This window comes from Rhea americana, unplaced genomic scaffold (assembly GCF_003343005.1).
Source record: "Rhea americana isolate MKP2758 unplaced genomic scaffold, rheAme1 scaffold_140, whole genome shotgun sequence".
NCBI classification, from domain to species: domain Eukaryota; kingdom Metazoa; phylum Chordata; class Aves; order Rheiformes; family Rheidae; genus Rhea; species Rhea americana.
Window position 1 is genome coordinate 2,467,064 of NW_028185484.1, and position 11,458 is coordinate 2,478,521.

The window sequence follows — 11,458 nt, forward strand, 5'->3', positions numbered from 1 at the left end:
CCCGGTCACGTGAGGCGCGCGCCGTCACGTGAGGCGCCCGGCGCTGGCCGCTCCCCCGTCGCCATGGCAACGGCAGCGGCCTGCGGCCCCCGGCGGAGCCCGGGCCGGGCCGGGCCGGGGCTAAACGCCTAAAATGCATATTTTTTGTCCTGAACTGTTCCTACCCAGCACGTGTGCAGTCCTGTGAGTAACTCCTCCGGTTACCGGTACAGACCAGGAGTATTTACGAATATATATCCATGTAATCAGGAGCAGAATTGGAGAAGCGGGTAATTTATATGGAAGTTACCCTTAGGAGTTGGTTTTCTRAAGAGGTTCACCCTTCCCTTTCTAAGGAGGAAACTAATTGATATTGATAAAACTTTTTAAAGATCCATAACGGTACCTCAAGTCGGCAGGGAGATCAAAATCCGTAACAAAACTGTTCCTAATCTCTTTGGAAAATTAAAAGCTGCACCAAGCAGCTGTATCAGCATCGCCCTGTTTCCTGCTAAACGCTCCTAGGATGGGARCTCTACAAAAATAACTGATCATCAACCCGGAGTTGTTTAAAACTGAAGTTGCCTCCTGGGGCATCTTCCTGCCCACCGCAGTTGCAGAGACCTTCGCCTGCCCCAGTTCTGATCAAAGACTTGGGTAAGCACAAGGTTTCCCTACGTGGGAAAGAAGCTAAATTATTAATTTAATGATTAGTAGTATATTATTTAAAGTGTGTTTGTCAGCCTTTTAATCCAATTCAGCAGAGGAATATAAGGAAGGGCCAGCCTGTAGGACCATACCACACAGACTGCAACCAGGCAACAGGGGAACACCGCTGTCAGCTGAAGCTCCCCAACCGTGGAGGAAACATTCGGACCCCATGGGTGCCGTGCCAGCAACCAGGCAGGCAGAGATGCCAGGTCTGCTCCCTTTGACCGCAGCCTGAGAGCAGCTCGAATCCATCACCAGGCCCCACCCGGAGTTTTGTAACAGCTCTAAGCTGGCAGAAATCGGCACTTCTGCCAAAAGAAGCCTCCTCCGCTCCCAGCTGCTCGTTCCCTCCTTTGTGCTGGCACAGGGAATGAAGTGGTTGCATAAATGAGACAGAACGGGCTGATCTGAATTGAAATTAATTCAGCACACATACATGCACACACACACAAAAAAAGCTTTTTTCTTTTTTTTTAACACAGGGAAACCGTGTACTCGCTACTCCCACAAAACTGAACCTCGGGGAAAGAACAAGCTGAAAGTAGCGGAGGAGCTGCCAGGCCGGCAAGGAGGCGAGGACATGGTGCTGGTCTTCAGCCCAGGACCAACGGGTCTCAGCAGCACCAACATCCAGCTTGCAGAGAGCATGGGAAATGTTGAGAAAAGAGAGGGCTCGGTAACTTTTTTCAGACCAAGAAGAGTTTATGGATAGCGTGCCTCAGCCAGTGGTCCCTGACCTTTGCTAGCTGGCACTAATGTTGAAGGAGCAGCTCACTGCCACTGATGTGCTGTTTTGCTCACCCTGCCAATCGAAGCCAAAACACATAACTAGAAAGTCTACAAAAAGCAAACTTTTTGCAAAGCAAAGCATGGGACGAGGCAATGTTGGAGGATCTTGGACCACTGGGAATGGCGACAGCCCAAGGAGAGCTCCTGCAGGCTGGAGGGTCTCAGGGAGCTGGGGCAACGTTTGAAGGATGATCTGGATCTTCCCAGGTGGCTGCAGAAGGGAGAGGACCACCTTGCCTCAGGGCATGTGCTTGGATTCCTTGCACATCTCTCCCATGAGAGGCATGCAGGGGGCAAATGAGAGGCAGGGCTGCTGCATCACTAAAATAAACTTGCTTTCCCGTTCCATCTGTGGTCAGGAAGCACTAACTGTTCAGAGGTTTTGCTCCTCAGCGCATGTTACAGACAGCACACTTGAAAACTACACAGATTCACAGCATTTGTTTTCTGGTCATAACACTACACTTGTATGACGCTTGTTTGTAAGTCTAATTTAATTAAAAAAACAGTAAAAAGCAAGTGCAGGGTTTTGACGCCATGTTGGCAGGGCATCTGCATGTGAGAATATGCCCCAGGGAGGGTAGCACATTTAAGACAAATTAAATTGTCTCATTCAGCCCAGAATAAACATGGTGCTAATCCCTCTAATGGCCTTAAACATCACCAGAACTGCGTCTCTAGTGACAAGCGTGCAATAGGACCCAATTAGGTTACTCACACATTTGAAATCCTAGCCTCATCAGCTTTGGTTTAGTCTGGAGTCTCTSGATGGCTTTCTGTGAACTTGCTGAGACAAGCTAAAATACTAAACTTCGTTAAGCGCTGCACCAGCAGATTGCAGAGACCCGATGACAACGGGAGTGGGAGGCGCTGGCATTTCTGCTGGCTGCTCACACGAGTTGGTTTTCAAAAGCACGGGGAGCTCCTAGGATCCCCGAGTCCTTCGGCATTGCCGAAAACAGCAGTGTCTGGGATCCATTAACAGGAGTATCGTGTACAGGACAACAGGGTGATTATTCTCTCTGCTGGCACTGGTGACTCTCAGCTGAAGCATTGCCTCAAGCTTGGAGTGAGACACGTTAATAAAAATGTAGAAAAAAAAAACAGTGAGAATCCAGAGAAGGGAAATCAAAATAGTAAAGGCTTAGAAAACATGATGTGTAAGGAAAAGCCAAACAAATTATATATAATAGTGTTAAAAAAGAAGACGGTCACTGTGGAGAGAAACAATATCAGAAGTAAATAGCTAATCAAGTGGGCTTGATACTGGTGGTGGTAAAAGAGGAATTATCTTTGCAGAAAAGATGATTTAACTTACAGCTAAGGAAAAACTTTCTAACTATATGGCAAAGAGTTTACCAGAAGAGGATGAAAAGTTTTAAGAAAAATGTTTTCTGTGGCAGTTGATATATACTGAATCCTACTGAAGGTCTGCTTTAGGCATCCTCAGCTCATTTTCAGCCCTCCATTTCCCTGGTCCTGTCATCCCTATGGCATTTTGCATGTGTAGTCTCAGTGTCAGTGGTTGCATCCTGCATTCCTCTGCAGAAGTGTTGTGAAAAAGGGGTCCAGAGCTGATTCCTCCTGTTCCAGCGCTTGTACAGCCACAGCGAGGATGAGAGCAGGACATGATCTAGTTACAAAAGAAATTATCTTTTTGTTTATTTTTTGTTTTGTTTTTGTTTAATTTCCAGCTTGATCTGGTCTCCGGTAAGATTCACCATGTGGCCTCACGAGAGCTTGCAATGGCACGGAGGTCTGCGGGGAGGAGGGCGGTGTGGGGGTCTCTGGGGTAGTAACATGGACTTTTATTTTTCTAAACCAAGCACAAAACCACACTTTTTCAGAACGTCTCAAAAGCAGTCCACAGCCCTGCGTCCAGCCCATCGCAAACTGAAAACCCCTACTTGAGAAAGGAGACCAAGACCCACCCTCCAGCTGCCTCTGCCTCCCGCTTTGGCCAGGGCCACCCGGATGCCTGCTTCTGCGAACAACATTGCTGAGGTGGGAGGTGCTCACCCGGCTCAGGGAGTTGAAGGGTGACAGCACCGATCTGGGCTGCAGAGGAAGGTGGGAACAGCTTTAAGCTCCTTGAGGTGCTCAGGTGATGGAAGGAAGGAGAGGCCGGAGGCTGAAGCGAGACAGTGCCAGGGAAAGGCAGAGAACAGGGCCGGCGTGGGAGTCAGCGCAGAGCTGTTTCGGGGAGGAAAGGGTAAGAGCACCAAAGTGCAGCATGCCTGCAGCCCACTGASTGCAATGTGGGAGAGGTGCTGTGAGCCCCAAGAGAAAAGTCGTAGGCTGGCCAGGGTGGAGCTGTGCAGGAGCTTGGAAGGAAGATGAGGCTTCTGAATTTGCCGAGGAAGGAGACTAGGAGCCAATGCAAAGCTTCAGGAGGAGGCGTGACATGGGCCAAGCAGCAGGCAAAGAAGATAATTTTAGCAGCAGCAGCAGCTTGCTGGATAGACTCAAGCAGCACAAGGAAAAAAGGGAGAAGATTGACCACAGAGAAGATTGTAGGATTGTCCAAGTGTGGTTTCCATTAGAGACAAGGAACAAACAACAACATTGTACAAGACAATRATAAAAACTGATCTGCAATGGTGTGTACGATAGCCATGGCTGTGTTGGGTAAGGTGTAGGGAGCAGTTGCTAAGCTAGTCTGGGGAATGGAGAGCCTCTCACAAGAGGTGCCCCAAAACACTGAGTTTTCTTAGCTCAGCAGCAAGATGACAGGATTGCGCTCTGCAAATGTGTCGGAGGAAGAAGGCAAGTATCAGAGAAAAAGGAAGATTTTCCTGTTCTTTCAGACAAGAAGGTAACGTGAGGTTATTAAGTTTAGGCTTGAAACTAAGAAGATATCTCTCGTCATCAGAGGAGTGAGAGCCTGAAACAAAAGGGGTTATATGGGATGGTCACAGGGCTGAACTCAGACTTCTGGGAGGTCACATCTTCTCTCTCCTGCAACGGTCGATGTCCTGCATTCCCGTATCAGCGCCATGCACATGGTGACCTGCCATAGATGAAAGCACAGGCAGAGGAAACAACTTGCCCACGGTCAAGTCGCCRGGCAGCGTTTCCTCCCAGGCTCACTGTTCAGGAGATTATTTTGTGTCCTTAGGCACTTCCCATCTCACTTCTGCTTTTATCTATCCATCTGGAGCAGCAGCTGCTTATCACCGCRAGCGGTCTCAGGCTCTCAGTGTCCCCGCAGTTTGGAGAGCAAACTCCAGCGACCCGTGGATGTGCTCCAGCTGGGAGAGGAGCCCTGAAAGCTTGGCAGTTATTTACTGCTAAAGAAAGTTCCTTCTTTTCCTAAAAGTTTTTGCTATTTTAACTCTTTAAGGCGGGGGGGAAGCCTCCCAAGGGCAAACAAGTGCTAGAATCGCATTTCTGCTGATAACAGCAAGACTCAGGAGTGCAAGCTCAAGGGAAGGAGATGTCTCTTGGGTTAGATGGAAAACAGAGAGAAAAATGTCAGTAACGGGAAAAGAAACTGCAGCACAATCCTAAAGGGAAAGCCACCTTCATTTATCAAGTGGGCATTAGTTTTCTGCTGTGCTTTCTGTTTTTGGGCCCTCTTTCTTGCCTACAGTTATTGCCGTCTCGCTGCTGGCGCAGGGATTGCACGCAGACCTAAGTACATGGATTTGGGGGAAGGGGGAGGCTGAGGGGGGAAATCAGAGCCCTGCTCTGTGCATTTGCACGCTGCTGTCGTTTAGTCGTGGTGATTATTTGCCAAGGTAACTAAAACAGGGAGACAGAGCGAAGCCTTTGCTCTCTCCTCTACATTCACCTGCGTAAAATTGGGCCTGGCTTGGGCTAGCTCAGGGGTGGCAGTAACCTGGGGTGTCCCACGACATCTTCTTCAAGCCAAGCTCCTTCACCCCAGGTGGTTTTCACAGCTGTCTCTTCTGCTTTGCATTGCTTTTCTCCTCTCTTTCTCTTTATCCCACTTCCAGCATGGAGAAAAGATGCCTTCAGTAAGGGTGGAGGACTCTCTTTAGGGGCTTGAGTGCTTTACTCTCCTTGTGGGCACCCAGATATGCTCCACCTGTAGTCAGAAATGCCGATGCCCAGAGGGCTGCTCAACAGATGCACACACAGTTATCCCCTCGYGCTGGGTGACATGGGATAGAGATTTGGAGCTCAGGACATCCAGTGCATTGTCCCAAAAATCAAGGTGCAGAGAGCCTGGATGTTGTCTCCCACTGAGGTGGTGGCCTAGCTTGGGCCACCAGCTCAAAGCTGACCCTGCTTTGAGCAGGTGGTTGGACTAGAGACCAGCCGTGGTCCCTTCCAAACTGAATTATCCAATGATGCTATAAGCCTTGGACCCCTTCCCATGGCCTGGCCTTTCCCCAAAGTGAGGAGCCTTCTCCAAGCCATTATGCAAGCTTCCTAGGTGCTCCAGCCAGTACCGAGACTGTGCTTCATTTCCAAAAGGGTAGGACCAACCTGGGATGATGGCAACACCTCTGTGTTGGTTCATGTGAAAAAATTATTATTGAACCAGATGCACTTGTGAGGATGGGAGGCCATCACGCCCCGAAGGCTTGGACTTGCAAACTTCATTTGTCTAAATGCTCACAGAAAACGAAAGTGAGTTCAAACAGTGCCTGCAGGCCAGTTTCTGACTCTGAGCTTAACTGCAGCGGTTGTGATGCGCAGCTCACACTTGTGTGTCCCAACTGGGAAATTTATGAAAGAAATCCATACAGTAACAACTGTAAATATTTGTATTAGAAATATAATTCACCCATTCAGCGTGCACCGCGGAACTGCGTTTCCTGGCTGAGCTTGTGCAGGGCGCTCCTCGACGCAGTCTCTGCAGTCCYGCACAGGGCCTGGGGCCAAAGCTGCTGGCAGGGCACCCTTGCAACATCAGCTGCACAGATCTGTTGCAACATTCCCCGTTTGTCCAGTCGGCAGCACAAAGGTTCCCTGCTAAAAACACTGGCAAATCCTGTAAGCACAACAAAGTTAGGGGATTTCACAATACTGCCCAAGAGAGGGAAGGCAAACTACTCCAGATAAATATCAAGTTCTGAGTTATTGACTGAATTGTGGCAACTGCTGAGTCTAGCAGCAGCTCTTGAAGGAATAGCCTGGTGGGCAGAGTCTGATGACAGCACGAAGAAGTAGTGTCCACTATTGCTTTGTGAACCTCAGGGGGGAGGAGAGGATGCTTAGAAATAATTTGCTCAAAATATCAAGATATTTCTGGGGCTTTGTTTGGATCTGGCTGTTCCCCAACAGGASTTGGGGAGCTCTGCAGGCACCACTGGCTCCAGGAAGGCCATCACCAACCTTCCTKGAGCTTCACTGAACCAAGGGTGAAGCAGATCTTGATGACAATGTCCAGTAGTAATTATCAACACAGAAAATTAATCTYGATGGGGAGAAAATTAGCTCTTGGAACCATTTAGTTTCTTACCACCTACATAAATTGGACTCACTGAAGCCCCTCTATATTTTGTTGACCTTCAAGCATTTTGGAGTCACACTGGTGATGCAGCCCTGCCAGCCCGACTTTGGCACTGCTGGTATGGGCACTGGGGTTCTCCATGCTGATCCATCTGACACAGTTCAATACGGTCCCAACTGCACCTCTGAGTTGCAAGGATAAGTCGCATCAATGTTTTTAAGAAGGATATGCAGATTTTGGGTTCGCAGCATCAACATCTGGGGTTTCCTGGAATCCTTGTACACATGAGGTGCCACATTTGGGCACCTGTGCAAGCTTGGTGGGCATAAGGGGAGGCTCAGGTCTATCTGCCACTCTTCCAGCCTCCTTAGGATGCTTCACTTTGGTAACAGCTTGCTTACAGCTTTGCTACGGAGAAGCTAAAATTAAAACAGTGACTCCATTACAGACTGAAAACAGAGCGTTCCTTCTCTGCCTGTGTGCTTTGGATGGACATCAGAAGCCAAACCCATGCTATAAAATCCCCTGTGTAAAAACAATCTTCTATTCTGGTCCTCAGGGCACTGAGATTTGCTGCGGTCTGAATGTTCAGTTCCTGGACCTGCGTTCAAGGGGCTCTGAAATGAGATTGGCCTGGAAATGAAAAATATAAACACTAGAAGCAAGTATCTCTGTAGCTTATTGCTTTAAACAAAAGCTTATTCTGCTCCAAAGAAGGGGGAGGAGGGAAGAAAAATTAGTTCATGGACAAAGAGAGAAAAAGCTTTTAGGATCTCGTTATTTCCCTGTAAGTCCCCGAATTCTTCAGGGAAGGGGATGTGTGTAGGCAGCCAGCCTAAAGGCATTGGAGATCTCTCCCTTCTCCCAACCAGCTGGTGACTTTTGGTACGGGACTGACCTGCATGGGTGCAAATTCCTCATTCGTGCCTGAGTTGCTGCATCATGGTGCGAAGCTGCTCCCTGGACATCTAACCACGTACCCCCATGGAGAGGTCCTGCCAGGGCTGTCAAAGTCTTCATCCTGATGGGTGCTTGAGACAGGACCACCAAGAAACCCAGGGAGATGGTGCCTTGCTATGATGGCTCTGCAATATATATCATGCCATGATTTTTTTTTCTGAGGAATGAAGGTGCAAGCTGCTTTAATTTTCAGTTCAATATCTGCACATGACCACTACGATACGCCGGCAGACCCCGTGCCATGACGCTGGGGACCCCTTAGACCTATGCTGGTTTCCAGTGGGTCCATAGGTGCCCATCCCTCCGCTGTCGCTGCTGTAGGGCTGTCTGCCCACATCCAAGCCCTTTCAGGCAGGCCATATGGATGAAACCTGAGTGGCCACTTTCCCTTCCAATGGAGACCACAGGACAAAATGTGAAATGTTTAATTGCCCCCTGGGAAATGTGAGATTTCTGCCTAATTTGAGACATTAAAATTAGCCTGCAGCACAGAATGGAATAAATCTCTCTTGGCCAGCACTAGCTAGGTTTGAGGCAGTTGTTTCTTCTCATCTCTAACTCCTGTGATTCGGATGGATGTGCACGAGTGGGACATCTCTGCAGAGCCTCCTTTCCCCCAGCCCCAGGAAATGCCCCTCGGAGCAACTATGGAGACAGCACTGGCGTGAAGTGAGCTTTGCTGAATTTCCCCTGCTTCACTGCCTGGCTCTGGGCTCCCTCTGGGGCAAGAATATCAAATACGGTTACAGGAGAGGGATGGGAACAGAGCTCTTAGCAGGCTTTTAAACGAGGAAGCACAGATGAAAGCTGAAATAAAGGTAAGATATTTTTCTCCATGTAGGAGAGAAATTAATGGCTCCCATAAGTAGGCAGAGAACCTGCAAGCTGGGAAGATTTTTGGCAACCGCTTAGGGGATAGGAATAAGGCTTTTACAGAGCTCAGAGTGGTGGATGAACTGCTCTGAATGGGTCCCACTCTTCCCACGTTTAGCTGCCACATGGAGATGGGGGGCTCCTCAGGAGCTTTAATGAGGCTTGAAGCAGTTCGCAGAGCTCGCTGGTCATGTCGGCTCCTGTGTCCCCTCTCCTGCCGAGGCTGATGACAGACCCCTTTCTGTCCTGAGCCTCCATCACTTGGACTCCTGGGTGCCTGAGCCTTTATCGCCAGGACCCCTGGCTGTTCTGTGAGCCACAGAGCCCAGCGCTGCAGTGTCCCAGCCTGGCACAAATCCCGTAGGAGCCCAGCAGCATCAATACGTGGGACTGGGAAGGGACCTGCCTGCCCAAGCCCTTCAAGGCCCGCCTGGATGCAACCCTGTCTAACATGCGCTAGGTGACCCTGCTGAGCAGAGGGGTTGGACTAGGTGATCTCCAGAGGTCCCTTCCAACCTTACAGCGATTCTATGGTTCTGTGATCACCCGTGGTCTGCCCTGTGCAATGCAGGGGTGTGCTGGGAACCAGTCCCATACAACTGGTGGCCTGGTGCGTGACGTCGAGAGGATGTCCTGCCCTCAGCAAGGCCATGCAGCCCTGACCAGCAGTCCCTCCAGCAACTTCACGGCACCATCTGGCTGCGACCTAATCACTTCAGTTGACATTACAGTGGCCTAGCACATGTGGCCTCTTGGGGAGGGAGCCGCGGGGATGGGATGCTTGGAGCCAGGAGATGATGCTTCACCACCTTCCCGCTGGCAGATTCAGGGCAACATTGTCCCAAAGAGACTTATCCAGCAGATGGAAGGGGGCAACAGCACAAAGCCTTGAAACAGAGATGTTGATGAGCCTTGCRTGGCTCCTTGGGTGGAGAGAGATGCATGAACCTCATGTTCCCAAAATGGACCATTCTTAATACCTCTCCAGGCCCTGCAGACATTAATGACGCTCTCTCGGATGCCTTGGAGTTGAGCTGGGTTCATCACCCTGGTCCTGCAGGGGCCAGCTGCATAATGCAGTAAGATTTGACCACTGGCACATGTCCTATCCTGAAATGAGAAAGAAACACCCAAAGGTGACTGGAAATRGGGTCAGCAATCCCCAAGGGATGAGGAAACCTGGAACAAAACCAAGACGCAGACTTGGAGGCATCAAAGCCATATCATAGCCGCATCCCTCTCTTTTGCACTGGGGATATTTGACCAGAGATAGCTGTTATGGACAATGTCTGATGCTGGGATGCAGGAAAGCCTCTTAGCAGTGTGTGTCTTGCTGCCAGTGAGAAGAGGCTCAGCGCTGTGGAACCATGACTGTACACTCGCCTTGCCAGAGCATTTGCTCCAAAGTGGTGCAAAATGCCGGGTGATGCCAGTCCAGAGCCGCTCACGGTGCAGCTTATGGCACGGGCAGCAAAAACACCAAGCCAAGGTGAAATGAGTGACAACCCAAAGGCTGTGCTGAGACCCTGGGGAACAGGAGGAGAAGACAGGTGAGAAGGACTTGGCATAGAGACCCCCTGCCATGGGAAAGGCTTCTTTAACAAGCCTGTTAATCAAGCTAAACACACATATTGTTTATCACATATAAAGACACATATTGTTTAACAGCAAGAACTGGCTCGCGGCCACCAAGACCTTTGCAGATCTTGCCATACAAACGGGGTTGGGCTGCAGTTAAATCCACAAAGACACTGAGACCGGCAGCTGTGGACTGTACGATGGAAATCAGTGTCGCTCTTCTCCACAGGCCTAACTCTGGCATGAACCCCAAATTCATGGGTTATTTTTACATGACACCATTCTCAGCAATAAAAGCAAGAGGGAGCAGCATACGGCTATGGAGAGAGGGAAACCTGGGGATTAAACAGAGCCGACACACTTYCCGGGAAAGCAAGGACGTCTGGAAAGCCGGTGAAAGCATCTCCTCTCYGGATAAACCAGCGGATGAAGCCGGCCCAGGGTGTGCGGTGGGCAGCGGGTGGGTGAGCATTTGCCACCGACCAGAGGGCTGCTTTGCCCCTAGACCTGCCTACTTTCCCCCCTTTAAGGGGCTGCTGTGCCCCCGAGCTGTCTGCTTCGCCCCTTCGGAAGCGCAGGGCTGCAGCCCCCATCGCACCGGCAGGWCTTCGCCGGCCGGCGCCCGGCCCGTGGGCAGCAGAGGGACGAAACGTGGACGCGAGGGGTTAATTTGGCAGTGCCATCCTGGAAAAACACCCTCCCCGCCCGCATCCAGGTGGCCCCTGCACCCTCCGCAGCCCCTCAGCTGCCCTTCCAGCCCCCGGTGCACTCTCCCTTTTCCAGACCCGAGGCCGCCCCAGCGCCCAGCCCGTCCCCGGGCGCAGCCGGGGTCTCCCCAGGGTGCCCCGCTCGGGGCACAGCTGCCCCCAAAGCTGGGCACCTGGGCCTGCGGAGCCCCCCGAATCTCCGCCGAGCCGGGGCTGGCTTCCTCTAGATGTCACCCTCATCCGCCTTTTCAGCGGCTCTGGATTTTTTTTTTTCTTTCTCCAAGATCCTGCATTTTTTTTTTAAATTCCTTTCTGATCTCTTTCCGGCCATGTGTGATTGCAGTTTCCTCTGGGCGTCCATTTCATCAGCCCCAAATTAAGCGGCGGAGCGGGGCCGCGAGCGGCGAGGCTGGCAGCCCCCTTCCCCAGCCCCTTC

General features: G+C 50.7%; 1 long non-coding RNA gene across 1 annotated transcript; it reads left to right on the forward strand.

Moving 5' to 3' along the window:
• Positions 1-36: 36 nt before the first annotated feature.
• Positions 37-3,507, forward strand: LOC146599352 (uncharacterized). The gene is made up of 4 exons (XR_014895042.1): positions 37-636; positions 1,173-1,961; positions 3,174-3,235; positions 3,327-3,507. It is a non-coding gene; the product is annotated as an uncharacterized LOC146599352 (long non-coding RNA).
• Positions 3,508-11,458: the final 7,951 nt, after the last annotated feature.